Source organism: Cibotium barometz, chromosome 16, assembly GCF_041138505.1.
Source record: "Cibotium barometz isolate CiBa-2024 chromosome 16, ASM4113850v1, whole genome shotgun sequence".
Classification (NCBI taxonomy): domain Eukaryota; kingdom Viridiplantae; phylum Streptophyta; class Polypodiopsida; order Cyatheales; family Cibotiaceae; genus Cibotium; species Cibotium barometz.
Genome location: NC_141061.1, coordinates 25,419,218 through 25,445,966, shown reverse-complemented (window position 1 = coordinate 25,445,966; position 26,749 = coordinate 25,419,218).

Sequence of the window (26,749 nt, the reverse complement as noted above, 5' to 3'; positions counted from 1 at the left end):
GGAAGAGGACGAGGTAGAGGAGGCCGTGGACGCCGTTAAGGAGGTGGCCAATCAAGTAATCAGAATTATGGCCAGCAGCAGCAACAATAACAGTCCCAGAATTCACAACAACAACACGCAGGTGGAAGAGGCCAATTTAGAGGCAGGGGAGTCAAAGAGGTCGTGGAAATTGGCAAAGGCAATATAATGATACACGTGGATACTTTTATTAGGGTAAGCCTGGCAGATTGTTATAAGAAGCAGGTTGACATGTAAAATGGAAAATTGTAGCAAAATAACTATGCATCCTCGAGCAGAAACAATGAGCATAATGAAAGGTTGTTTGTTATGCAACATGTTGTTAATGCCATGTCTGAAAATGTTGAAGCAGCACATAAAGATGATGTATGGTACATTGATTCAGGTGCTTCGAACCACATGACAAGTCATGGGGAGTGGTTCAAGGAGATGAAAAACCTTGAAAGACCAGGTTTTGTGGAAACAAGGGATGACACTGCTCATCCAATTGCCCATGTTAGAGATGTGCCATTTTCTATGCAGGATGGTAAAGTGAAGTACCTTGCAGATGTACTTCATGTTCTGAACATAGCAAAGAATCTAGTTTAAGTTGGCCAGATGATTGAGCAGGGTTTGTAGGTTTGTTTTAACCTTGATGGTTGTTATGTGTTGAAGACTTTAAAGACAAGTGCAGGTTGGTTGCAAAAGGCAACAGAGTGGGCAGAATGTTTATGTTGAAGGTAAACATGCCTAAAGTGAGTGCTGCGATGTTTGCAAATGGTTCAGGAATTGTTATAGACATAGACATTTGGCATAAAAGAATTGGACATGTGAATGTGCAGAGAATGAAGTCTATGTAGACTAAAGGAATTGTGATAGGGCTGCCAAAGTTTAAAGTTGAAGGTATGTAGAAAATATATGAAGCATGCCAATTTGGAAAACAAACAAAGCATGTATTTCCACGTAACAGATATGTGAGCAGAAATGCACTAGATGTTGTGCATTCATATGTATGGCATCCTACGAAGACCATGTCTATGGGAGGCTACAGATATTATGTGACATTTATTGATGACCACACAAGGAAAGTGTGGGTATACTTCATGAAGGAGAAGGGTGAGGTGTTCACTCACTTTCAGAATTTCAGAGTTATGGTTGAAAAGCTAACAGGGAAATATGTAAAGTGCCTAAGGTCAGATGGAGGGGGAGAGTACTTCTCCAATGAGTTCTTTGAATTTTTGAAGAAGAATGGTATTCGGAGACAGTTTACATGTAGATACACTCTGCGAAATGGAGTTGTTGAGCGAAAAAACAGGCACATTGCTGAGATTGCACGAGCATTGATGGAAGAGAAGAATATGCCGCATAGCTATTGGGCTGAGGCTGTTTTTATAGCAGTTTACATCATGAACAGAACTCCAACTGTAGCCATACATGATGTAACTCCAGAGGAGAGGTTTACTGGTAGAAAACCTGATTTGTCTCATCTGAAAGTCTTTGGATGCATTGCATATGTGCATGTGCTAGATGAGCTGAGAACTAAGCTGGATCCAAAAGTTGAAAAATGTGTGTTTATTGGATATTCCCTTGAGCAAAAGGGATACAGGTGTTATAACCCTGCTACACGTGAGTTGAGGGTAAGCAGGGATACAGGTGTTATAGCCCTGCTACATGTGAGTTGAGGGTAAGCAGGGATACAGGTGTTATAGCCCTGCTACACGTGAGTTGAGGGTAAGTAGGGATGTTGTTTTTGATGAGATGAGTAGCTAATATGCTACTGAAAAAGAAGCTATAGGGGCTGATGTGAGTGGAAATGTGGTTGCACAGAATGCAAGTCAGCAATCACAGTCTTTGAGTGGACAAGGAGAGTCCTCCTCTAGTGGTTTAGTTGATAGACCATGGAGTGGCAGGCTACATCATAATACCAGTCCTGCAAATGTGATTAGTACATCACATAAAGGCAAAGAGAAAGTGGTTAAGCCCCTTAGTATGCTTGACATTTCTGCAGGGCATTCTCATGTTGATGGTGGAGAGTCTAGTGGCTCAGAGATGAGCCTTGATGAGGAGCTTGGATACCGGCTATGAGAACACATGGTGTAAAGAAGGCTATGGAAGCCATTAATGCAAAGCTGGGAGAATGAAGAATCCTGTGCAAAGGTTTACCTATGATGGTTATGTGGCACATCACTATGCATACATGGCAAAAGTTGTCCAGGTTGTAGAGCACACATGCATTGATGAGGCTGTTGGAAATGTGTGTTGGGAGAAAGCTATGGATGAGGAGATGGATGCACTATATGAAAATGAGACTTGGGATTTAGTGCAATTGCTTGAAGGCAAGAAAGCCATTGGATGCAAGAAAGCCATTGGATGCAAGTGGGTGTACACAAAGTAAAACATAACAGTCATGGAAGCATAAACAGGTACAAGGCTAGATTGGTAGCCAAAGGATATGCGCAGACATGGCATTGATTATGAGGAAACTTTCAGCCCAGTTGCAAGATGGCAACAGTGAGAGTTGTGATAGCAGTGGCTGCGTCAAAGCAATGGTCTTTACATCAGATGGATGTAAAGAATGCATTCTTGCATGGAGATTTGCAGGAAGAGGTGTATATATTACAGCCACCTGGTTATGAGGATGTGAGTCACCCTGAGCATGTTTACAGGTTGAAGAAAGCCTTGTATGGCTTAAAACAAGCACCAAGAGCATGGTCTGACAAGATTTTTGAATATCTTGTCACTATTGGCTTTCATGTAGCAAAAATGCAAATTTCTCGCTATATGTGAGACACAGTGATAGAGGGGTTGTGCTTGTTGTCATCTATGTAGATGACCTGATCATTACGGGAGACCATGATGCAGAGATCTTGCTTAGACAGAAGTTTGAGATGAAGGATCTAGGGGAGCTCAGATATTTCTTGGGCATTGAGGTGATTAGGTCACCACATCGTATTGGATTACTGCAGAGACAGTATGGCTTGGACATGCTATGCAAGTATGGTATGACAGGCTGTAGGCCTATCTCAATGCCATTGGATCAGAATGGCAAGTTGAGTGCAGATTTAGGAGAGATTTTGGAGGATCCTACTATGTATAGGCGCATAGTAGGAAGCTTGATCTACATGACGATCACCAGGCCAGATTTGAAAGTATTGTGATGCATACTACGGTATGTGAGGTCTACTTTGCATTGTAGACTATTTTATGAAACTAGGACAGCAGAGATGTGTACATGGGTACACAGATGCTGATTGGGCTGGTAGTATCTCAGATAGAAGATCTACTAGTGGCTTCATGTTTTCTTTGGGGAGTGCTGCTGTGACTTGGAGCAGCAAGAAGCAGCCTACGGTTGCTCTATTCAATATAGAGGCCGAGTACAGAGTTGCTGCTATGGCAACATGTGAGGTAGCTTGGTTGAGAAAGCTACTTATAGATTTGTTATCAGTGGTAGACAAGTTGTCATTTACTGTGACAACATTAGCAGTATACAGTTGGCCAGGAACCCAGTTTTTCATGCTCGCACATAAAGCATATAGAGATCCACTACCATTTTGTCAGAGAGAAGGTTTTGGTAGGAGACATTGACCTTGTTTATGTCAGCACACAGGATCAGGTCGCTGACATCTTCACCAAAGCGTTGGGTACAAAGAAGCTCCGCCGATTCAGGGCTTTGCTTGGTGTACATGAGATGGAGTTGATCTCGAGGGGGAGTAATGAGATATCGAGCTCATCTAGTGAGGCGGTGGACACTGATGACCCACCTGGGGGATAGGCCCCAGACTTACACCACTGGCATGGTTGGTGAGATCATCGGTGATATGCGTGTTGGAATTAGGATTGCAAGAAAGCACACAAAGCTTGGAGAAGAAGAAGCAAGAATGCACACAACACACAATGTATTAGATTGTGTCAATGTACAAAAGATTAGTTAGCCCTAGAAGGATGGGCGTATATACAAGCCGGGGGAAAAAACCTTCTAAGGAGGAAAAAAGTGCCCCAGCGGTCCTAAGTGTGTTCACACACATCACTGCCTATATGGCAATAAATCTCCCCTGGGAGTGATGGTGTGAACGAGAGCTGGCACTCATGTATAGGGAAGTGCCATGCCCGAAGTAGATCAGTCCACAAGCAAGCCCAAAGCTTTGCGGAAAGCTTCAAACTTCTCATCACGCGAGGAAGTGCCTTTGTGAAAAGATCGGCGAAGTTGTCCTGTGTTGGCACATATGCCAAGCTGATCTCTCCTACTGAGAGTCTCTCCCTGACATAGTGATAATGCACCTCAATGTGCTTTGTGCGAGCATGAAAAACTGGGTTTCTCGTAAAAATTGCCGATGCGCTCTGACTGTCAGTGTAGATAGAGGTGTAGATAGAGGTGGCAGACTCCTGTCCAACACACCCAAGTCAGCCATAAGCCGTCTGAGCCACACACACTCAACCGTAGCTATGAAAGCTGCCCTGTACTCAGTTTCACAACTAGAAGTGGCCACACTAGGTTGCTTTTTGCTCAACTAATATATGCATGAGCTACCGAGCATGAAACAAAAACCACTTGTGGACACTCTTGTGTCATAGCAACCAGCCCACGAAAAGCATGTAAATTTGGCGGCAACGATCCCCCCTTGGGATAAAACAACCCAAGATGTATGGTGCCACTCAAGTAGTGAAAGATGTGTTTAACTGCCTTCCAATGGTGAGACCCTGGGCTATGCATAAACCTGCTCACCTGTGAGACTGCAAACTGAATGTCCGGCCTCGTAATGCATACATAAATGAGGCAACCAACAGCTGTCTGATAGAGTGTGACATCAAAGTGATCTCCAGCATCATGAAGACTCAACTTCAGACCTGTTTCCATTGGAGTAGCAGTAGGCTTGCAGTCTTCAAGGCCAAATCTCTGCAACAATGTCTCAATATACTTTGTCTCAATATACTTTGTCTTCAAGGCCAAATCTCTGCAACAATGTCTCAATATACTTTGTCTGACACAAAGCAATACCTCCATCACACTGCTTAAATTGTATTCCCAAATAATGATGCAAATTTTCCAAATCTGACATCTCAAAAGAGGCATTCAAATCAGCCTTAAAATCAGCAATATGACTCTCATTTGGTCTTGTGAGCAGCATGTCATCGACATAGAGAGCAATGATTAGATGTACATCATCCACACATTTAACATACAAAGTGCTTTCTGTTGGACTATTCTGAAAACCATTTGCAGTCAAATATGCATGTATCTTTTCATACCAAGCTCGTGGAGCTTGCTTTAAACCATACAAAGCCTTTTTCAACCTGCACACTTTGTTTTCCTACCCTCTTTGAACAAAACCACGAGGCTGCGATACATACACCTCCTCATGCAAATCTCCATTCAAGAACGCAGTCTTTATGTCCAACTGTACATTCCAACCATTATGAGCTACCAATGCACAAATGCTATGAATAGTAGTCATACGACAAGTGGGAGCAAAGGTCTCATCAAAATCAATGCCCTTTTCTTGAGCATAACCCTTTGCAACAAGTCTAGTCTTATAGCGATCAACACTGCCATCTGGCTTTTGTTTCAACTTAAAAACCCACTTACATCTAATGACCTTTTTACCAATAGGCAAATCACACAAAGACCATGTACCATTCTTCATTATAGCATCATATTCACTTTGCATTACAGCCAACCAATTTTTTGATTTTTGTGCCTCATCAAATAAAAGAGGTTCTTCCTCTTCACACATACCAGACACAGCCAATGCATAACAATCTGATGCATAAGAGGCATGCTAAAAACCTGAACGAGTACGACTAGAAATAGGTGCATCAATTTTACTATCACACAAGGTTTGCACCAGCCATTTAGGCATACCTCTAGCCTGCTTATTTTCAGCCCTATCCTCATAAATTACATCTTGTAAATCTGCATCAGAAATAGGCTGATCTATGATGTCATTTGAAATCTACATAGGTTGAATATTTGCCTCATTACATTTGAATTCCCACCTGTAAACAGAGGCAACAACGTATCAAATACATCCCGTGAGCTCACACCTGTCTCTTTGGTACATGATAACAAAGGCTGCACAGCATCTTCCACAAAAATAACATCTCGACTAATCAAGAGGCGCTTTGACTGCGGATGATACAATCTGTAACCCTTGCTCTCAGCACTGTAACCAACAAAAATGCATTTGACAGCCTTATCATCCAATTTTCTATGTTGTTGCACAGGCACTAAAGCATAGGCCAAGCAACCAAAGACACGCAAGTGACCAATAGAAGGCTTCCTACCATGCCAAGCTTCGTATGGAGTAACAGACTGCAAGGCCTTAGTGGGACACCTGTTGAGTACATATGCAGCACACATGACAGCCTCAAGCCAAAACGCATGTGGCAAAGCTTGGCTCTTGACCATACATCGTGCCATCTCCATAAGTGACCTGTTTTTCCTCTCAGCAACACCATTTTGCTGAGGGTTATATGGCACTGTACATTGGTGTTTTATCCCACGACTAGCCATAAATGCATCAAACTCTTTAGACATGTACTCCCCCCCGAACGGAGGGTGCCCACGGAACAATTGGATACATTTTCAACCATAAGAAAAAACTGTTTGAAGCACACAAAAACTTTGGACTTTGCCTTCAGTGGGGATATACCCATGCATGCCTTGAGTAATCATCAATGAAAGTCACGAAGTACAAGTGTTTACCAAATGACGGAGTTTGCATAGGCCCACATACATCACTATGTACAAGTTGCAATTTGCGAGTGGCCCGCACAGAACCATCCTTTGGAAACGCAGAACGCTGCATTTTGCCCAAAATACAGCCTTCACAAACATGTTTTGATGGTGCCTCAAGAGGGGGCAATGAAGCAACAATATCAAATTTCTGCAAATGTAGCAAACTAGCAAAGTTCAGATGACCAAAACGAGCATGCCATAGTTTTGCATCTGAAACTGTCTTTTCATCAGAAACTGCATTTGCTGAATCTTCCACACACTTGTCATAAGAATTCAGCCTATACAGCCCACGAAACAAGCTGCGAGATGTAATAATCGTATCACCAGAAGTCAAAACAGTACATCTGTCATCCACAAATTTGACTACAGTCCAAGTCTAGCAAGCGCAGAGACAGACAATAGATTCTTCTTTATCCCTGGCATGTACAAAGCATCTGAAAGTGTGACAGCACTGCCATTTGTAGCAGTAAGCATAATCTTACCAATGCTCTTCACTGGGTAAGAAGCATTATTGGCACATGTGATAGTATTCCCATTAGGGACAGTCTGAAGACAAGTGAACATATCACGATGTGAGGTAATGTGCTTTGTAGCACCACTATCAAAATACCATACATTAGAGTCAACAGAAACTACCAAACATGCATCATGTACAGATGGGTCATACTGGCAATACACGCTAAACGCCCATTCTGTATCCTGCACAACATTTGTAGAATCTATTTTGTAGAAGCATCTGCTATTGTGGCTGCATTTGACTCTTTCTTCTTTGCCTCTTTAGCCTTTAGCTTAGGGCAATTCCTAATTGACATGATTAGTTGCCTTACAATAGTTGCACCTGATTTTTTTCTTGCTTTATCAAGAGCCTTCTCAGACCTATTGTTGCTACCTGTAGAAGGAGAAGAAGTTGTAGACCTACTAATAGGAGAAGAAACAGTGGAAGGGGATGCCTTACCACTTCTTCTCTGCTGGGCAGCAACAAATGCCTGATCAACTGCATGCTGCCTAGCCCTGTTTGCCTGGACTGCGCTTCTTGCAAGAGCTTGTTGACTAAAGTATCATACTTGGTTGACAACATCAGGTCTGTCCTCAGTAAAGTCTCCATGTGGAAGCAAAAGTCTGATATGACTCAGGTAAAGCATCAAGAACAGTCTGCACAAGAGAATGATCAGGAATAATCTACCTGCAGAAATCAAGTGTTCCTTGAGATCTTTAATCTCAGCAAGAAAAACATTCATGTCATCATCTTCCTGCATAATCTTCGATTCTATCTCTTTACGCAGGTAAGAGATTTTTGCCTCGTTACGACCTCCATACAAACCAGCTAGAATATTCCAAGCCTGTTTTGCTATTTTAGCTAAACGAATATGTGGAGTGATGTTACATTTGACAGAAAGTGCAATCAAGGCATGAGCCTGCGCATCTTTACCATCCCAACAACGAGCTTGTTCAGCAGCAGTGGGTAAAACAGCAACAACATTAGAGCTGCTAGAACCTGCAACATCCTCAACAGATCCTACATCCACAGAACCTGGATGTACATCCAGACCGTGCACAATGTTCCACACTCCTTTTGCAACTAAAACATGCTGCATCATGTATGCCCAAAGTGGGTAGTTGCTGTCTCCATCCAATTTGTCATCAGCAGCAGCAGCAAACAACATGCGAAATACATCAAGCATTACTTCCAACGTTGCGGTAAATCCAGAATGGCCCTGACCATCGAAACTTAAACTTACCCGGTAACTTCCCCATACGGGTATTAAAAATCAAAACTGCCTTATCTCTTTAGAAAACACGCTTTTTGGAAAAGCGAACCACCTGTGCCTTTTTGCGGTTCTACAATTCTGTGAGCAGGTAGAAACTCTGCAATCGGTTTTCCTCCAGATTCTCCAAATCTGTTAACCATGTAATTTTTCTCCACACTAGATAGGCGACAGCTGGCATAAAACACTGGCCGAAACCATCCATCAGCATTCTTTTGCATTAACACTGCCTATTGTGGTATCCGATGCATCCACAAATATATAAAAGGGCTGCTCCCAATCGGGAGAAATAAGGACAGGGGAATTAGATAGCAACAGTCGCAACCTCTGAAAGGCCACATCACACTCCTGGGTCCTAGAACTAATTCTTTGTGGTGTGTGCAACCTGATTTAGTGGAACCACAATATGAGCCAATAACCGGAGATGTCTTCCATGCCATCTGACTCGCCCCAAAAATCTGCTTATTTTGCTACTGGACTGTGAGGTGTGCTGGCTTGCATAATGGCTGCCACCTTGCTGGGATCCATTGCAAAGCCGTCCTTTGAGATGATATGCCCAAGCAGCACGCCACTTTTTACTGCTACAAACACACTTTTTAGCGGATTGAGGCTTAACCTAGCCTCCCGACATTTCAGTAAACACAGCTGCAAATGCAATAAGTGTGTACATAGTTCACTGAAAACCCTGAAATAATCTAGGAATACCCTCATAAAATCCAACACATAATCTCCAAAAATTTCCTACATGTCCTATTGGAATGTGGATGGTGCGTTCCTGAGACCAAACCGCATGACTGTATAGATAAATACCCCCCAATTTGTAATAAATGCCATTTTAGCTTGATATTTAGGGGTCATTCGCACCTGGTTATATCCACTGAACCCATCTAGGAAAGAACAATTCTCATGGCCTGCAACATCATCCAAAATACTATTAATATATGGCAAGGGAAAAGGATTGGGGATGGTGGCCTCATTAAGCTTGCTGTAATCCACACAGATCTGCAATTTCTTGTTCTTCTTGGGCAATATCACAATGGGCGATATCCATTCTTCTTTATCCACTGGCGTAATGAATCCAACCCATAGAAGTCTATCCAACTCTTCTTTAACTTGCTTGGCCACATGCAGATTCATTCTATATCTCTACTGCCTAACTGGTACTGCATTGGGTAAACGCAAACGGCCATGCAACGGCCTGGATCTCTTCCCCAGGCGGCGTCCAACGAAGGTACCACAGACACATCATGATCCGAAACGTGAGGCTATCGCACCTGCGGCGCCCGCTCCGCCCTTCGACGCCATGCCTTGAAATCACCGCCTCGCAAGGTGTCTTCTGAGAGCCTTCGATGGAGGCAAATGAGCACCTTCCTCTCCACACTCCGAACCTTGCTTCCTAAGCCCGTAAATAAGGTTACATTTTGTCGTAATATATTTTGCTTTAAAAAAAAAAAACCACGCTCACATATCACATCCGCAGTCCCACAACCTCGGCCTCTTCCTCCACCTCTACCTCCCCTAGATGAGCCGCAAGGAGACTCTTGCTGCGTTTGACTCTTGCTGTGTTTGTGCAAAAGAGACCGTCGGGTCAGATGATTCCGTACCATGCCAACCCCTTCTGCCTACTTTTCACTTTTCGTGCCCTTCCATTATAATGGCAGTCCTCCGTATTGTGGGTAGAAGACACCAGCGTTGATTCAAGGCACATTCGTGCGCAGGGTGTCTCGGGTTTTTGCATTTTCCACACCAAATTTCTTTGTCAGCTGTTCTTCCGGCTACACTCTGGTCGAAGGTGCTATGCGAGTGCTCCGCATGGTGCTCATGTTTGGACTTCTGGGCTTCCTCATCCTCTGAGTCCTCACTGAATCAGAATCTAAACTGCCATTAGAATGCTCACTCTGTCACTGTCTTTATTGTTCCCTTTTTTGGATTTCTTTTTGGCTTTGCTGCCCTTGGCTTTCCCCTAAGTGTCTAATGAGCAGCCCGCCCGTATAGCTTACTCAATGACATCTTCCAAGGGTATAGTTACCATATCTACACTTGCCATCGCTATCCGAAGGTCCTTAGTAAGGCTAGACACAAAGTAAGAGTTCAACACCTCCGGAGCTGGTCACTGAGCAGCACGAACCCTCTGCCAACAAGATTCTAAAATAGGTTGCATAATTTTCCACATCCTTCTGGCCTTGCTTTAATCCCCTCAGGCCCTCTAGGATCTGCGGCATTGTCTTCTCCTTCCTGAATCTTCGAAGAAATTCCCTTTGTACATCATCATAAGTCAGGAAGTGATCCACTGGTGGATACTCTCGCTGCTTTGCTCTGTAGCGTTGTCTCAAACACTGCCTCCTTACGTGCGGCATCCACTGCCCCGCACGCTTAATGCATAATGTTTGTCGAACTGTCTGACATGAGCATCAGGGTCTTCCATTCACTTTCCACAAAATTTGTTGTAGCGGATACGGAAGCAGAAACTGTTGCCTTGCAACTACGAATGGTGAACCTAGTTTCGGATTCTGACTTACCACTGCAGGCAACAACCGAGCTCTTCGACGGTTGGTTGTATGCACTGATTCCTCCCGTTAAGCCTCACTATCCTGCACTTTCATCCTCGGATGCCACGCCATCGTGCTCAGCACGAACGTGACTACGATCCCTTCGACGGCGTGCACGACTGATATAAGGAAAAATTGGTGATGGCGGTCCTTGAGATCACGTGCACATGAAATCACCGGAGATCCGAAGATTGTGGTCGCCATGTGTTATCCGCCATGTTCAATTGATAGATTAATATTGATAATAGAAATTAAGCATAATAATTACGAATACAGATGCTAGAGCAATTATTACGTAGACGAATGATAAACACTTCACAAGACAATTATTTGTATAAGATTGGAGAACAAAGCATTCTTCAAAACACACAAACGATTGCTCGATAAAGATACACTGTATTATGTTCTTCTTCCTTACAGTTATATAGCAGAGTTTGCATGCATCGCATGATGTTTCACTCTATGACTGGTTGCGTCGCTTCCTATCCTATTCATATTGGTGGCCGCCCAATATAAACATGACCCAAAAGTGGAAGATATCTTTTTAGGTTACTCCTACCAAGGAGGATCGAGTGGCCTACCCTCTTATTGTGGGAAGGCCTTGGATGTGACAAGTGAACATGACCCAAAAGTGGAAGACAAGAGATTTACTTATGCAATATGGTGACCATCGAACAAGGTATAACATTCGAAGTGGGCAAGCTGAAGAGTTGGAGGAGGAGGAGACCTCCTATGATATTGGAGATGTTATTAACTCTTCTTATAATGATGAGGAAGAGGATTCCTCGCTCACAACAATATTTCCATGGATGTGTTTGGGGTTTATCTTGATGTTTTGGATAGGGATACCATGCTGGTACATGAGAGGAGGACTAAAAATGCACAGATGTTTAGATCCTCTTTCATAGAGGAAGAGAAGGATGATTACCTTGATAGACTTGACGTTTTTATGAAACTCTTTGCTACGGAGTACACGGGTTTGACGAGTGACTATGATTGAGCACAAGATAGATATGAAACTTGAGGCAAAGCCCATGGATATAACGACTTCGAAGATTGGGGACCGTGCAACATGATTCCTTGAAGATAGATATCGATCCCCTTTTTGATAGTGGGTTTTATCTTTCCTTGTGGAGAATTCAACATGGGTTTCACCCTTGGTGGTGTCCCCAAAGAAGGGGGTAAGTGGCACATATGTGTTTATTTTTGACCTCTTAATATTTGCACTAAAGGGATCATCATCCTCTCCCTTCCCAAGATGAGATTCTTGATCATGTGGCAGGTCATGAGATGTATAGGGTATGTGATGGATTTTTTGGCTACTTCCAAAATTGTATTGCTGAGGAGGAAAATTGAAGACTATTTTCATCCCACCTTGGGGATGCTTTGCTTATTGTGTGATGTGCCCTTTGGATTGATGAATGCATCATTGGCGACCTTTCAATGTTTCTTATAAATGCGATATTTGAGCCATATCTTGATACGTTTTTTCATGTGAATTCAGATGTTTTTTGTATCTACTCTTCTAGGATTGGGCACCTTGAGAAGGTTCATGAAGCTTTTGAGAGTCTTGATAAGGCTCAATTATCTCTCAACCCTTCAAAGTGTCACATCGACGAAGCTAGGGTTTGTTTACTTGGCCATGTGGTTTCATTCGATGGTATTTTGAGCACTGCGAGTAAGTCATCGATTCTCTGGAGAACTCTATTTTAAGAACTGCAAGAAGACAGATTGGTTGTGCAAACATTGTGTGTGCTGCAAGGAGGTCAACAGTTATCATTGGGTGTATGTATGCATATTGAGGTCACTGGTTGTGACATTTGAGTGTAGTACAGTACCACTCAAATGTCACTAGTTGTGACATTTGAGTGTAGTACGATACCGCTGCAGAAAATACAGCAGTACAAACCAGAGTGCTGTTTCTGGTAAATTTGTGTGTCTGGCAAGATGTCAAATGATGGCATAAACCAGATTGTTGCTGAGAAGCTTGATAAGAACAACTTCCATGCTTGGAGGTTCAAGCTGACAAATTTCCTGATGGGAAAGGGTTACTGGGACTATATAGAAGGTGAGCAGCATGCAGAGACACCAGAGATACCGGAGATCAATCCGACTGCTGCAGATGTGAAAGAGTTCAAGGACTGGAACCAAGGAGTTAGAAAAGTTATGTATTGGCCCTCTATCAGTATACAGGACACCATGATTGGGCACATATAGGATGCCAAGTCCCCCAAGGAGGCGTAGGACACCTTGGTAAAACTCTATGAAATGAATACGAAGGCACGAAAGATACAGTTGAAAAATGAGCTTCATACTGTGGAGAAAAAGAGTATGTCTGTGAATGACTATGCATTGAAGATCAAGGGTATTGTGGACTCCCTTGCATCTATTGGCATTTCAGTAGATGATGATGACAAGGTGAAAGTCTATCTACGTGGTCTCGGGCCACAATACAAGGGGTTCAAGATGTCTATTTAGACTCGGGAAAACATTCCCAATTTTACAGATTTGGTATCTATGTTGATCATAGAAGAGAAGAGCTTGGGTGAAGACCAACAGTCTTCAAAAAACAAAAACAGTTCAGAGCAACACGCCTTCTACACAAGTTCAGGAAGAGGACGAGGTAGAGGAGGCCGTGGACGCCGTTAAGGAGGTGGCCGATCAAGTAATCAGAATTATGGCCAGCAGCAGCAACAATAACAGTCCCAGAATTCACAACAACAACACGCAGGTGGAAGAGGCCAATTTAGAGGCAGGGGAGTCAAAGAGGTCGTGGAAATTGGCAAAGGCAATATAATGATACACGTGGATGCTTTTATTAGGGTAAGCCTGGCAGATTGTTATAAGAAGCAGGTTAACATGTAAAATAGAAAATTGCAGCAAAATAACTATGCATCCTCGAGCAGAAACAATGAGTATAATGAAAGGTTGTTTGTTATGCAACATGTTGTTAATGCCATGTCTGAAAATGTTGAAGCAGCACATAAAGATGATGTATGGTACATTGATTCAGGTGCTTCGAACCACATGACAAGTCATGGGGAGTGGTTCAAGGAGATGAAAAACCTTGAAAGACCAGGTTTTGTGGAAACAGGGGATGACACTGCTCATCCAATTGCCCATGTTAGAGATGTGCCATTTTCTATGCAGGATGGTAAAGTGAAGTACCTTGCAGATGTACTTCATGTTCTGAACATAGCAAAGAATCTGGTTTAAGTTGGCCAGATGATTGAGCAGGGTTTGTAGGTTTGTTTTAACCCTGATGGTTGTTATGTGTTGAAGACTTTAAAGACAAGTGTAGGTTGGTTGCAAAAGGCAACAGAGTAGGCAGAATGTTTATGTTGAATGTAAACATGCCTAAAGTGAGTGCTGCGATGTTTGCAAATGGTTCAGGAATTGTTATAGACATAGACATTTGGCATAAAAGAATTGGACATGTGAATGTGCAGAGAATGAAGTCTATGTAGACTAAAGGAATTGTGATAGGGCTGCCAAAGTTTAAAGTTGAAGGTATGTAGAAAATATATGAAGCATGCCAATTTGGAAAACAAACAAAGCATGTATTTCCACGTAACAGATATGTGAGCAGAAATGCACTAGATGTTGTGCATTCATATGTATGGGATCCTACGAAGACCATGTCTATGGGAGGCTACAGATATTATGTGACATTTATTGATGACCACACAAGGAAAGTGTGGGTATACTTCATGAAGGAGAAGGGTGAGGTGTTCACTCACTTTCAGAATTTCAGAGTTATGGTTGAAAAGCTAACAGGGAAATATGTAAAGTGCCTAAGGTCAGATGGAGGGGGAGAGTACTTCTCCAATGAGTTCTTTGAATTTTTGAAGAAGAATGGTATTCATAGACAGTTTACATGTAGATACACTCTGCGAAATGGAGTTGTTGAGCGAAAAAACAGGCACATTGCTGAGATTGCACGAGCATTGATGGAAGAGAAGAATATGCCGCATAGCTATCTCCAACTGTAGCCATACATGATGTAACTCCAGAGGAGAGGTTTACTGGTAGAAAACCTGATTTGTCTCATCTGAAAGTCTTTGGATGCATTGCATATGTGCATGTGCTAGATGAGTTGAGAACTAAGCTGGATCCAAAAGTTGAAAAATGTGTGTTTATTGGATATTCCCTTGAGCAAAAGGGATAGAGGTGTTATAACCCTGCTACACGTGAGTTGAGGGTAAGCAGGGATACAGGTGTTATAGCCCTGCTACACGTGAGTTGAGGGTAAGTAGGGATGTTGTTTTTGATGAGATGAGTAGCTAATATGCTGCTGAAAAAGAAGCTATAGGGGCTGATGTGAGTGGAAATGTGGTTGCACAGAATGCAAGTCAGCAATCACAGTCTTTGAGTGGACAAGGAGAGTCCTCCTCTAGTGGTTTAGTTGATAGACCATGGAGTGGCAGGCTACATCATAATACCAGTCCTGCAAATGTGATTAGTACATCACATTAAGGCAAAGAGAAAGTGGTTAAGCCCCTTAGTATGCTTGACATTTCTGCAGGGCATTCTCATGTTGATGGTGGAGAGTCTAGTGGCTCAGAGATGAGCCTTGATGAGGAGCTGGATACCGGCTATGAGAACACATGGTGTAAAGAAGGCTATGGAAGCCATGAATGCAAAGCTGGGAGAATGAAGAATCCTGTGCAAAGGTTTACCTATGATGGTTATGTGGCACATCACTATACATACATGGCAAAAGTTGTCCAGGTTGTAGAGCACACATGCATTGATGAGGCTGTTGGAAATGTGTGTTGGGAGAAAGCTATGGATGAGGAGATGGATGCACTATATGAAAATGAGACTTGGGATTTAGTGCAATTGCTTGAAGGCAAGAAAGCCATTGGATGCAAGAAAGCCATTGGATGCAAGTGGGTGTACACAAAGTAAAACATAACAGTCATGGAAGCATAAACAGGTACAAGGCTAGATTGGTAGCCAAAGGATATGCGCAGACATGGCATTGATTATGAGGAAACTTTCAGCCCAGTTGCAAGATGGCAACAGTGAGAGTTGTGATAGCAGTGGCTGCGTCAAAGCAATGGTCTTTACATCAGATGGATGTAAAGAATGCATTCTTGCATGGAGATTTGCAAGAAGAGGTGTATATGTTACAGCCACCTGGTTATGAGGATGTGAGTCACCCTGAGCATGTTTACAGGTTGAAGAAAGCCTTGTATGGCTTAAAACAAGCACCAAGAGCATGGTCTGACAAGATTTTTGAATATCTTGTCACTATTGGCTTTCATGTAGCAAAAATGCAAATTTCTCGCTATATGTGAGACACAGTGATAGAGGGGTTGTGCTTGTTGTCATCTATGTAGATGACCTGATCATTACGGGAGACCATGATGCAGAGATCTTGCTTAGACAGAAGTTTGAGATGAAGGATCTAGGGGAGCTCAGATATTTCTTGGGCATTGAGGTGATTAGGTCACCACATCGTATTGGATTACTGCAGAGACAGTATGGCTTGGACATGCTATGCAAGTATGGTATGACAGGCTGTAGGCCTATCTCAATGCCATTGGATCAGAATGGCAAGTTGAGTGCAGATTTAGGAGAGATTTTGGAGGATCCTACTATGTATAGGCGCATAGTAGGAAGCTTGATCTACATGACGATCACCAGGCCAGATTTGAAAGCATTGTGATGCATACTACGGTATGTGAGGTCTACTTTGCATTGTAGACTATTTTATGAAACTAGGACAGAGATGTGTACATGGGTACACAGATGCTGATTGGGCTGGTAGTATCTCAGATAGAAGATCTACTAGTGGCTTCATGTTTTCTTTGGGGAGTGCTGCTGTGACTTGGAGCAGCAAGAAGCAGCCTACGGTTGCTCTATTCAATATAGAGGCCGAGTACAGAGTTGCTGCTATGGCAACATGTGAGGTAGCTTGGTTGAGAAAGCTACTTATAGATTTGCTATCAGTGGTAGACAAGTTGTCATTTACTGTGACAACATTAGCAGTATACAGTTGGCCAGGAACCCAGTTTTTCATGCTCGCACATAAAGTATATAGAGATCCACTACCATTTTGTCAGAGAGAAGGTTCTGGTAGGAGACATTGACCTTGTTTATGTCAGCACACAGGATCAGGTCGCTGACATCTTCACCAAAGCGTTGGGTACAAAGAAGCTCCGCCGATTCAGGGCTTTGCTTGGTGTACATGAGATGGAGTTGAGCTAGAGGGGGATTAATGAGATATCGAGCTCATCTAGTGAGGCGGTGGACACTGATGACCCACCTGGGGGATAGGCCCCACACTTACACCACTGGCATGGTTGGTGAGATCATCGGTGATATGCGTGTTGGAATTAGGATTGCAAGAAAGCACACAAAGCTTGGAGAAGAAGAAGCAAGAATGCACACAACACACAATGTATTAGATTGTGTCAATGTACAAAAGATTAGTTAGCCCTAGAAGGATGGGCGTATATACAAGCCGGGGGAAAAAACCTTCTAAGGAGGAAAAAAGTGCCCCAGCGGTCCTAAGTGTGTTCACACACATCACTGCCTATATGGCAATAAATCTCCCCTGGGAGTGATGGTGTGAACGAGAGCTGGCACTCATGTATAGGGAAGTGCCATGCCCGAAGTAGATCAGTCCACAAGCAAGCCCAAAGCTTTGCGGAAAGCTTCAAACTTCTCATCACGCGAGGAAGTGCCTTTGTGTAAAGATCGGCGAAGTTGTCCTGTGTTGGCACATATGCCAAGCTGATCTCTCCTACTGAGAGTCTCTCCCTGACATAGTGATAATGTACCTCAATGTGCTTTGTGCGAGCATGAAAAACTGGGTTTCTCGTAAAAATTACCGATGCGCTCTGACTGTCAGTGTAGATAGAGGTGTAGATAGAGGTGGCAGACTCCTGTCCAACACACCCAAGTCAGCCATAAGCCGTCTGAGCCACACACACTCAACCGTAGCTATGAAAGCTGCCCTGTACTCAGCTTCACAACTAGAAGTGGCCACACTAGTTTGCTTTTTGCTCAACTAATATATGCATGAGCTACCGAGCATGAAACAAAAACCACTTGTGGACACTCTTGTGTCATAGCAACCAGCCCACGAAAAGCATGTAAATTTGGCGGCAACGATCCCCCCTTGGGATAAATTAACCCAAGATGTATGGTGCCACTCAAGTAGTGAAAGATGCGTTTAACTGCCTTCCAATGGTGAGACCCTGGGCTATGCATAAACCTGCTCACCTGTGAGACTGCAAACTGAATGTCCGGCCTCGTAATGCATACATAAATGAGGCAACCAACAGCTGTCTGATAGAGTGTGACATCAAAGTGATCTCCAGCATCATGAAGACTCAACTTCAGACCTGTTTCCATTGGAGTAGCAGTAGGCTTGCAGTCTTCAAGGCCAAATCTCTGCAACAATGTCTCAATATACTTTGTCTTCAAGGCCAAATCTCTGCAACAATGTCTCAATATACTTTGTCTGACACAAAGCAATACCTCCATCACACTGCTTAAATTGTATTCCCAAATAATGATGCAAATTTCCCAAATCTAACATCTCAAAAGAGGCATTCAAATCAGCCTTAAAATCAGCAATATGACTCTCATTTGGTCTTGTGAGCAGCATGTCATCGACATAGAGAGCAATGATTAGATGTACATCATCCACACATTTAACATACAAAGTGCTTTCTGTTGGACTATTCTGAAAACCATGTGCAGTCAAATATGCATGTATCTTTTCATACCAAGCTCGTGGAGCTCGCTTTAAACCATACAAAGCCTTTTTCAACTTGCACACTTTGTTTTCCTACCCTCTTTGAACAAAACCACGAGGCTGCGATACATACACCTCCTTATGCAAATCTCCATTCAAGAACGCAATCTTTATGTCCAACTGTACATTCCAACCATTATGAGCTACCAATGCACAAATGCTATGAATAGTTGTCATACGACAAGTGGGAGCAAAGGTCTCATCAAAATCAATGCCCTTTTCTTGAGCATAACCCTTTGCAACAAGTCTAGTCTTATAGCGATCAACACTGCCATCTGGCTTACCAATAGGCAAATCACACAAAGACCATGTACCATTCTAATGACCTTTTTACCAATAGGCAAATCACACAAAGACCATGTACCATTCTTCATTATAGCATCATATTCACTTTGCATTACAGCCAACCAATTTTTTGATTTTTGTGCCTCATCAAATAAAAGAGGTTCTTCCTCTTCACACATACCAGACACAGCCAATGCATAACAATCTGATGCATAAGAGGCATGCTAAAAACCTGAACGAGTACGACTAGAAATAGGTGCATCAATTTTACTATCACACAAGGTTTGCACCAGCCATTTAGGCATACCTCTAGCCTGCTTATTTTCAGCCCTATCCTCATAAATTACATCTTGTAAATCTGCATCAGAAATAGGCTGATCTATGATGTCATTTGAAATCTACATAGGTTGAATATTTGCCTCATTACATTTGAATTCCCACCTGTAAACAGAGGCAACAACGTATCAAATACATCCCGTGAGCTCACACCTGTCTCTTTGGTACATGATAACAAAGGCTGCACAGCATCTTCCACAAAAATAACATCTCGACTAATCAAGAGGCGCTTTGACTGCGGATGATACAATCTGTAACCCTTGCTCTCAGCACTGTAACCAACAAAAATGCATTTGACAGCCTTATCATCCAATTTTCTACGTTGTTGCACAGGTACTAAAGCATAGGCCAAGCAACCAAAGACACGCAAGTGACCAATAGAAGGCTTCCTACCATGCCAAGCTTCGTATGGAGTAACAGACTGCAAGGCCTTAGTGGGACACCTGTTGAGTACATATGCAGCACACATGACAGCCTCAAGCCAAAACGCATGTGGCAAAGCTTGGCTCTTGACCATACATCGTGCCATCTCCATAAGTGACCTGTTTTTCCTCTCAGCAACACCATTTTGTTGAGGGTTATATGGCACTGTACATTGGTGTTTTATCCCACGACTAGCCATAAATGCATCAAACTCTTTAGACATGTACTCCCCCCCCCCCCCCGAACGGAGGGTGCCCACAGTACAATTGGATACATTTTCAACCATAAGAAAAAACTGTTTGAAGCACACAAAAATTTTGGACTTTGCCTTCAGTGGGGATATACCCATGCATGCCTTGAGTAATCATCAATGAAAGTCACGAAGTACAAGTGTTTACCAAATGACGGAGTTTGCATAGGCCCACATACATCACTATGTACAAGTTGCAATTTGCGAGTGGCCCGCACAGAACCATCCTTTGGAAACGCAGAACGCTGTATTTTGCCCAAAATACAGCCTTCACAAACATGTTTTGATGGTGCCTCAAGAGGGGGCAATGAAGCAACAATATCAAATTTCTGCAAATGTAGCAAACTAGCAAAGTTCAGATGACCAAAACGAGCATGCCATAGTTTTGCATCTGAAACTGTCTTTTCATCAGAAACTGCATTTGCTGAATCTTCCACACACTTGTCATAAGAATTCAGCCTATACAGCCCACGAAACAAGCTGCGAGATGTAATAATCGTATCACTAGAAGTCAAAACAGTACATCTGTCATCCACAAATTTGACTACAGTCCAAGTCTAGCAAGCGCAGAGACAGACAATAGATTCTTCTTTATCCCTGGCATGTACAAAGCATCTGAAAGTGTGACAGCACTGCCATTTGTAGCAGTAAGCATAATCTTACCAATGCTCTTCACTGGGTAAGAAGCATTATTGGCACATGTGATAGTATTCCCATTAGGGACAGCCTGAAGACAAGTGAACATATCACGATGTGAGGTAATGTGCTTTGTAGCACCACTATCAAAATACCATACATTAGAGTCAACAGAAACTACCAAACATGCATCATGTACAGATGGGTCATACTGGCAATACACGCTAAACGCCCATTCTGCATCCTGCACAACATTTGTAGAATCTATTTTGTAGAAGCATCTGCTATTGTGGCTGCATTTGACTCTTTCTTCTTTGCCTCTTTAGCCTTTAGCTTAGGGCAATTCTTAATGACATGATTAGTTGCCTTACAATAGTTGCACCTGATTTTTTTCTTGCTTTATCAAGAGCCTTCTCAGACCTATTGTTGCTACCTGTAGAAGGAGAAGAAGTTGTAGACCTACTAATAGGAGAAGAAACAGTGGAAGGGGATGCCTTACCACTTCTTCTCTGCTGGGCAGCAACAAATGCCTGATCAACTGCATGCTGCCTTACCACTTCTTCTCTGCTGGGCAGCAACAAATGCCTGATCAACTGCATGCTGCCTTACCACTTCTTCTCTGCTGGGCAGCAACAAATGCCTGATCAACTGCATGCTGCCTAGCCCTGTTTTGCCTGGACTGCGCTTCTTGCAAGAGCTTGTTGACTAAAGTATCATACTTGGTTGACAACATCAGGTCTGTCCTCAGTAAAGTCTCCACGTGGAAGCAAAAGTCTGATATGACTCAGGTAAAGCATCAAGAACAGTCTGCACAAGAGAATGATCAGGAATAATCTACCTGCAGAAATCAACTGTTCCTTGAGATCTTTAATCTCAACAAGAAAAACATTCATGTCATCATCTTCCTGCATAATCTTCGATTCTATCTCTTTACGCAGGTAAGAGATTTTTGCCTCGTTACGACCTCCATACAAACCAGCTAGAATATTCCAAGCCTGTTTTGCTATTTTAGCTAAACGAATATGTGGAGTGATGTTACATTTGACAGAAAGTGCAATCAAGGCATGAGCCTGCGCATCTTTACCATCCCAACAACGAGCTTGTTCAGCAGCAGTGGGTAAAACAGCAACAACATTAGAGCTGCTAGAACCTGCAACATCCTCAACAGATCCTACATCCACAGAACCTGGATGTACATCCATACCGTGCACAATGTTCCACACTCCTTTTGCAACTAAAACATGCTGCATCATGTATGCCCAAAGTGGGTAGTTGCTGTCTCCATCCAATTTGTCATCAGCAGCAGCAGCAAACAACATGCGAAATACATCAAGCATTACTTCCAACGTTGCGGTAAATCCAGAATGGCCCTGACCATCGAAACTTAAACTTACCCGGTAACTTCCCCATACAGGTATTAAAAATCAAAACTGCCTGATCTCTTTCGAAAACACGCTTTTTGGAAAAGCGAACCACCTGTGCCTTTTTGCGGTTCTACAATTCTGTGAGCAGGTAGAAACTCTGCAATCGGTTTTCCTCCAGATTCTCCAAATCTGTTAACCATGTAATTTTTCTCCACACTAGATAGGCGACAGCTGGCATAAAACACTGGCCAAAACCATCCATTAGCATTCTTTTGCATTAACACTGCCTATTGTGGTATCCGATGCATCCACAAATATATAAAAGGGCTGCTCCCAATCGGGAGAAATAAGGACAGGGGAATTAGATAGCAACAGTCGCAACCTCTGAAAGGCCACATCACACTCCTGGGTCCTAGAACTAATTCTTTGTGGTGTGTGCAACCTGATTTAGTGGAACCACAATATGAGCCAATAACCGGAGATGTCTTCCATGCCATCTGACTCGCCCCAAAAATCTGCTTATTTTGCTACTGGACTGTGAGGTGTGCTGGCTTGCATAATGGCTGCCACCTTGCTGGGATCCATTGCAATGCCATCCTTTGAGATGATATGCCCAAGCAGCACGCCACTTTTTACTGCTACAAACACACTTTTTAGTGGATTGAGGCTTAACCTAGCCTCCCGACATTTCAGTAAACACAGCTGCAAATGCAATAAGTGTGTACATAGTTCACTGAAAACCCTGAAATAATCTAGGAATACCCTCATAAAATCCAACACATAATCTCCAAAAATTTCCTACATGTCCTATTGGAATGTGGATGGTGCGTTCCTGAGACCAAACCGCATGACTGTATAGATAAATACTCCCCAATTTGTAATAAATGCCATTTTAGCTTGATATTTAGGGGCCATTCGCACCTGGTTATATCCACTGAACCCATCTAGGAAAGAACAATTCTCATGGCCTGCAACATCATCCAAAATACTATTAATATATGGCAAGGGAAAAGGATTGGGGATGGTGGCCTCATTAAGCTTGCTGTAATCCACACAGATCTGCAATTTCTTGTTCTTCTTGGGCAATATCACAATGGGCGATATCCATTCTTCTTTATCCACTGGCGTAATGAATCCAACCCATAGCAGTCTATCCAACTCTTCTTTAACTTGCTTGGCCACATGCAGATTCATTCTATATCTCTACTGCCTAACTGTTACTGCATTGGGTTTTAGATTGATCTTATGTTGATAAAACTTCAGGTCTAAACCCTTCATATCAGAGAGAGGCACTAATCTTCACCGGTTTTTCCTCCGGTGGTTCTCCCAAATTTACCGTTTACAATTCCTCTTCCTTAGCCCTAGTCACCTTTTGCAATTCCTCTTCCTTAGCCCTAGTCACCTTTTGCATTTGCTTTTCAAAATTCCTTTCCTGCCAAAAAATCTCTTTAATGCGAACCTCGGCCAACTCCTCAACCATTTCCTGACTGTCACTGACTTCTCAACCATTTCCTGACTTCTGCTGCACTGCTGGTTCCCTCCGAATGTTGATATACCTGCTGAATTTATTCTACATCAATGACACAGAGTGATACCAAATCCTCATTGGCTGCCAAAAACTCTTCCTCCTTGTCTGACAGTGGTAAAGCATCCACCATTGGTCCTTCCATCTGCTAGACTGAATGGGCTACTGGATTTGTAGGAACCTGTCCCCCTTGGTCTGGTAATCTGATCCTTGAATGTGGGCACCGGCTACAACAATTGCCCCGGTGGTATGGTGATGGAAAACTACCATAAAGATGGGGCTTCCTGATTTAAACTTGGTGTCTTAGCATCCTCCTTCCCCAACTCACCTTGCTGACCAGCATTATCTGGTGTATCCACTATCTTTGTGGCACTCTCTTTACCGGTACTGCTTTCTCCGATTTCTGTGAGACAGGGACCATACTCCTCCCTACTTCTGGAAACAGTGGAGGCTGATTGGCAACCCAAGTTGTTAGTTCATGCCTTACCGCCTCCTGTTGTGGCCAGTCAATTGGGTTCTTGTCATCGTCAACGGCTCATGCCTTCACCTTGGCACCGGATCTTGTTACAATGTGGACACTGGGGTCTTCATCTAGTGCTACCAACTGTACCATACTCACGCTGGGCATCTTCCTTGCTGCTTTGGTTTGCTTTTTCGCCTTCTGAGCATCATAAGCTGCTGCCTCCGGATATTCTGACCGCCTGTGGGGGGATACGATTCCTAAGGCATGGACCCACCCACCCAAGGATGATTTTTGATGAGCTGTGTTACCGTTCAAAATGACAGGTTTAGTAAAAATAATGCACGTTTTTCATACTTTACCTTTTTGTGACGGTCACGTGGCTATATTTTATGGCGAAAATACCTAAAAAGGGGGCTATGATGCCCCATCAAAAAGCAACTTTGTCACGACGGCAGGGACCTAGGTTCAAAGTTCAAACCCACCCAACCGACCACCAGGACCTGAACATCCGTTGGTGCCTCACGCAAAAATGTGTCACTTTAGTACTAATCGCTTATAAAAAAGCGAGGGGGAGGGGAGGGGGGGGAGGGAAGTGTGTGCCGCCGTAGTTTTATATTTATTAGTATTATTTTGCCATAGAAGGACGTGCTGTTGGTACAGGTAGTATGCACTTTGTGTGCAAGATAAGATTACTTGCAAATGTAAGTGGGCAGGTTCACGCGAAGCTACCAGCCCTTGCGCTTTACAAGATCACCACAGTGAAGAACAGGTCCTGCTAGAGCCTGGTTCTCATAATTATAGTCCTCATTTTCATGCTAATACGATGGTTAGTGGAATCGCTGCTGCTGCCAGCCTTTTAGCTAGCTCTGCTTCTAATGATAGTGTTATCAATGACAATGTTACATCCTGCAGCCGGATTAATGAGCTACTGCATGAGATGTCGCCTGAGCTCTGGTTTTCCTCACAATTAGACTACTAATGTTGCTTCTTCTGCACTCAATTTTGATAATGATTCTTGTTTCATTTTGGAAAACAAGAAATGGCCATCCTTTAGTTGCCATAATCCTTGTCTACCCCAACCTGTTGAAGCAGCCCATGAAAACAGTGATAAATTACTGTGCCCTCGCCCGTATCCTGTATCTAATCACTGTGCCGCTCCTCCTCCCGTGCTTGATGCTAGCCTTCTACGCCGGCTTTTGCTCAAACGGCCACCATCCCCTCCAGCCAATCAGATGAGAACATCTGTACCAACTGCATCGCCATCCCCTTCAGCCAATCAGATGAGAACATCTGTAGTACCAACTGCATCGCCACCATCCACGCGTGAGAGCACCAAACGCAAACGGCCATGCAACGGCCTGGATCTCTTCCCCAGGCGGCGTCCAACGAAGGTACCACAGACACATCATGATCCGAAACGTGAGGCTATCGCACCTGCGGCGCCCGCTCCGCCCTTCGACGCCATGCCTTGAAATCACCGCCTCGCAAGGTGTCTTCTGAGAGCCTTCGATGGAGGCAAATGAGCACCTTCCTCTCCACACTCCGAACCTTGCTTCCTAAGCCCGTAAATAAGGTTACATTTTGTCGTAATATATTTTGCTTAAAAAAAAAAAACCACGCTCACATATCACATCCGCAGTCCCACAACCTCGGCCTCTTCCTCCACCTCTACCTCCCCTAGATGAGCCGCAAGGAGACTCTTGCTGCGTTTGACTCTTGCTGTGTTTGTGCAAAAGAGACCGTCGGGTCAGATGATTCCGTACCATGCCAACCCCTTCTGCCTACTTTTCACTTTTCGTGCCCTTCCATTATAATGGCAGTCCTCCGTATTGTGGGTAGAAGACACCAGCGTTGATTCAAGGCACATTCGTGCGCAGGGTGTCTCGGGTTTTTGCATTTTCCACACCAAATTTCTTTGTCAGCTGTTCTTCCGGCTACACTCTGGTCGAAGGTGCTATGCGAGTGCTCCGCATGGTGCTCATGTTTGGACTTCTGGGCTTCCTCATCCTCTGAGTCCTCACTGAATCAGAATCTAAACTGCCATTAGAATGCTCACTCTGTCACACTGTCTTTATTGTTCCCTTTTTTGGATTTCTTTTTGGCTTTGCTGCCCTTGGCTTTCCCCTAAGTGTCTAATGAGCAGCCCGCCCGTATAGCTTACTCAATGACATCTTCCAAGGGTATAGTTACCATATCTACACTTGCCATCGCTGTCCGAAGGTCCTTAGTAAGGCTAGACACAAAGTAAGAGTTCAACACCTCCGGAGCTGGTCACTGAGCAGCACGAACCCTCTGCCAACAAGATTCTAAAATAGGTTGCATAATTTTCCACATCCTTCTGGCCTTGCTTTAATCCCCTCAGGCCCTCTAGGATCTGCGGCATTGTCTTCTCCTTCCTGAATCTTCGAAGAAATTCCCTTTGTACATCATCATAAGTCAGGAAGTGATCCACTGGTGGATACTCTCGCTGCTTTGCTCTGTAGCGTTGTCTCAAACACTGCCTCCTTACGTGCGGCATCCACTGCCCCGCACGCTTAATGCATAATGTTTGTCGAACTGTCTGACATGAGCATCAGGATCTTCCATTCACTTTCCACAAAATTTGTTGTAGCGGATACGGAAGCAGAAACTGTTGCCTTGCAACT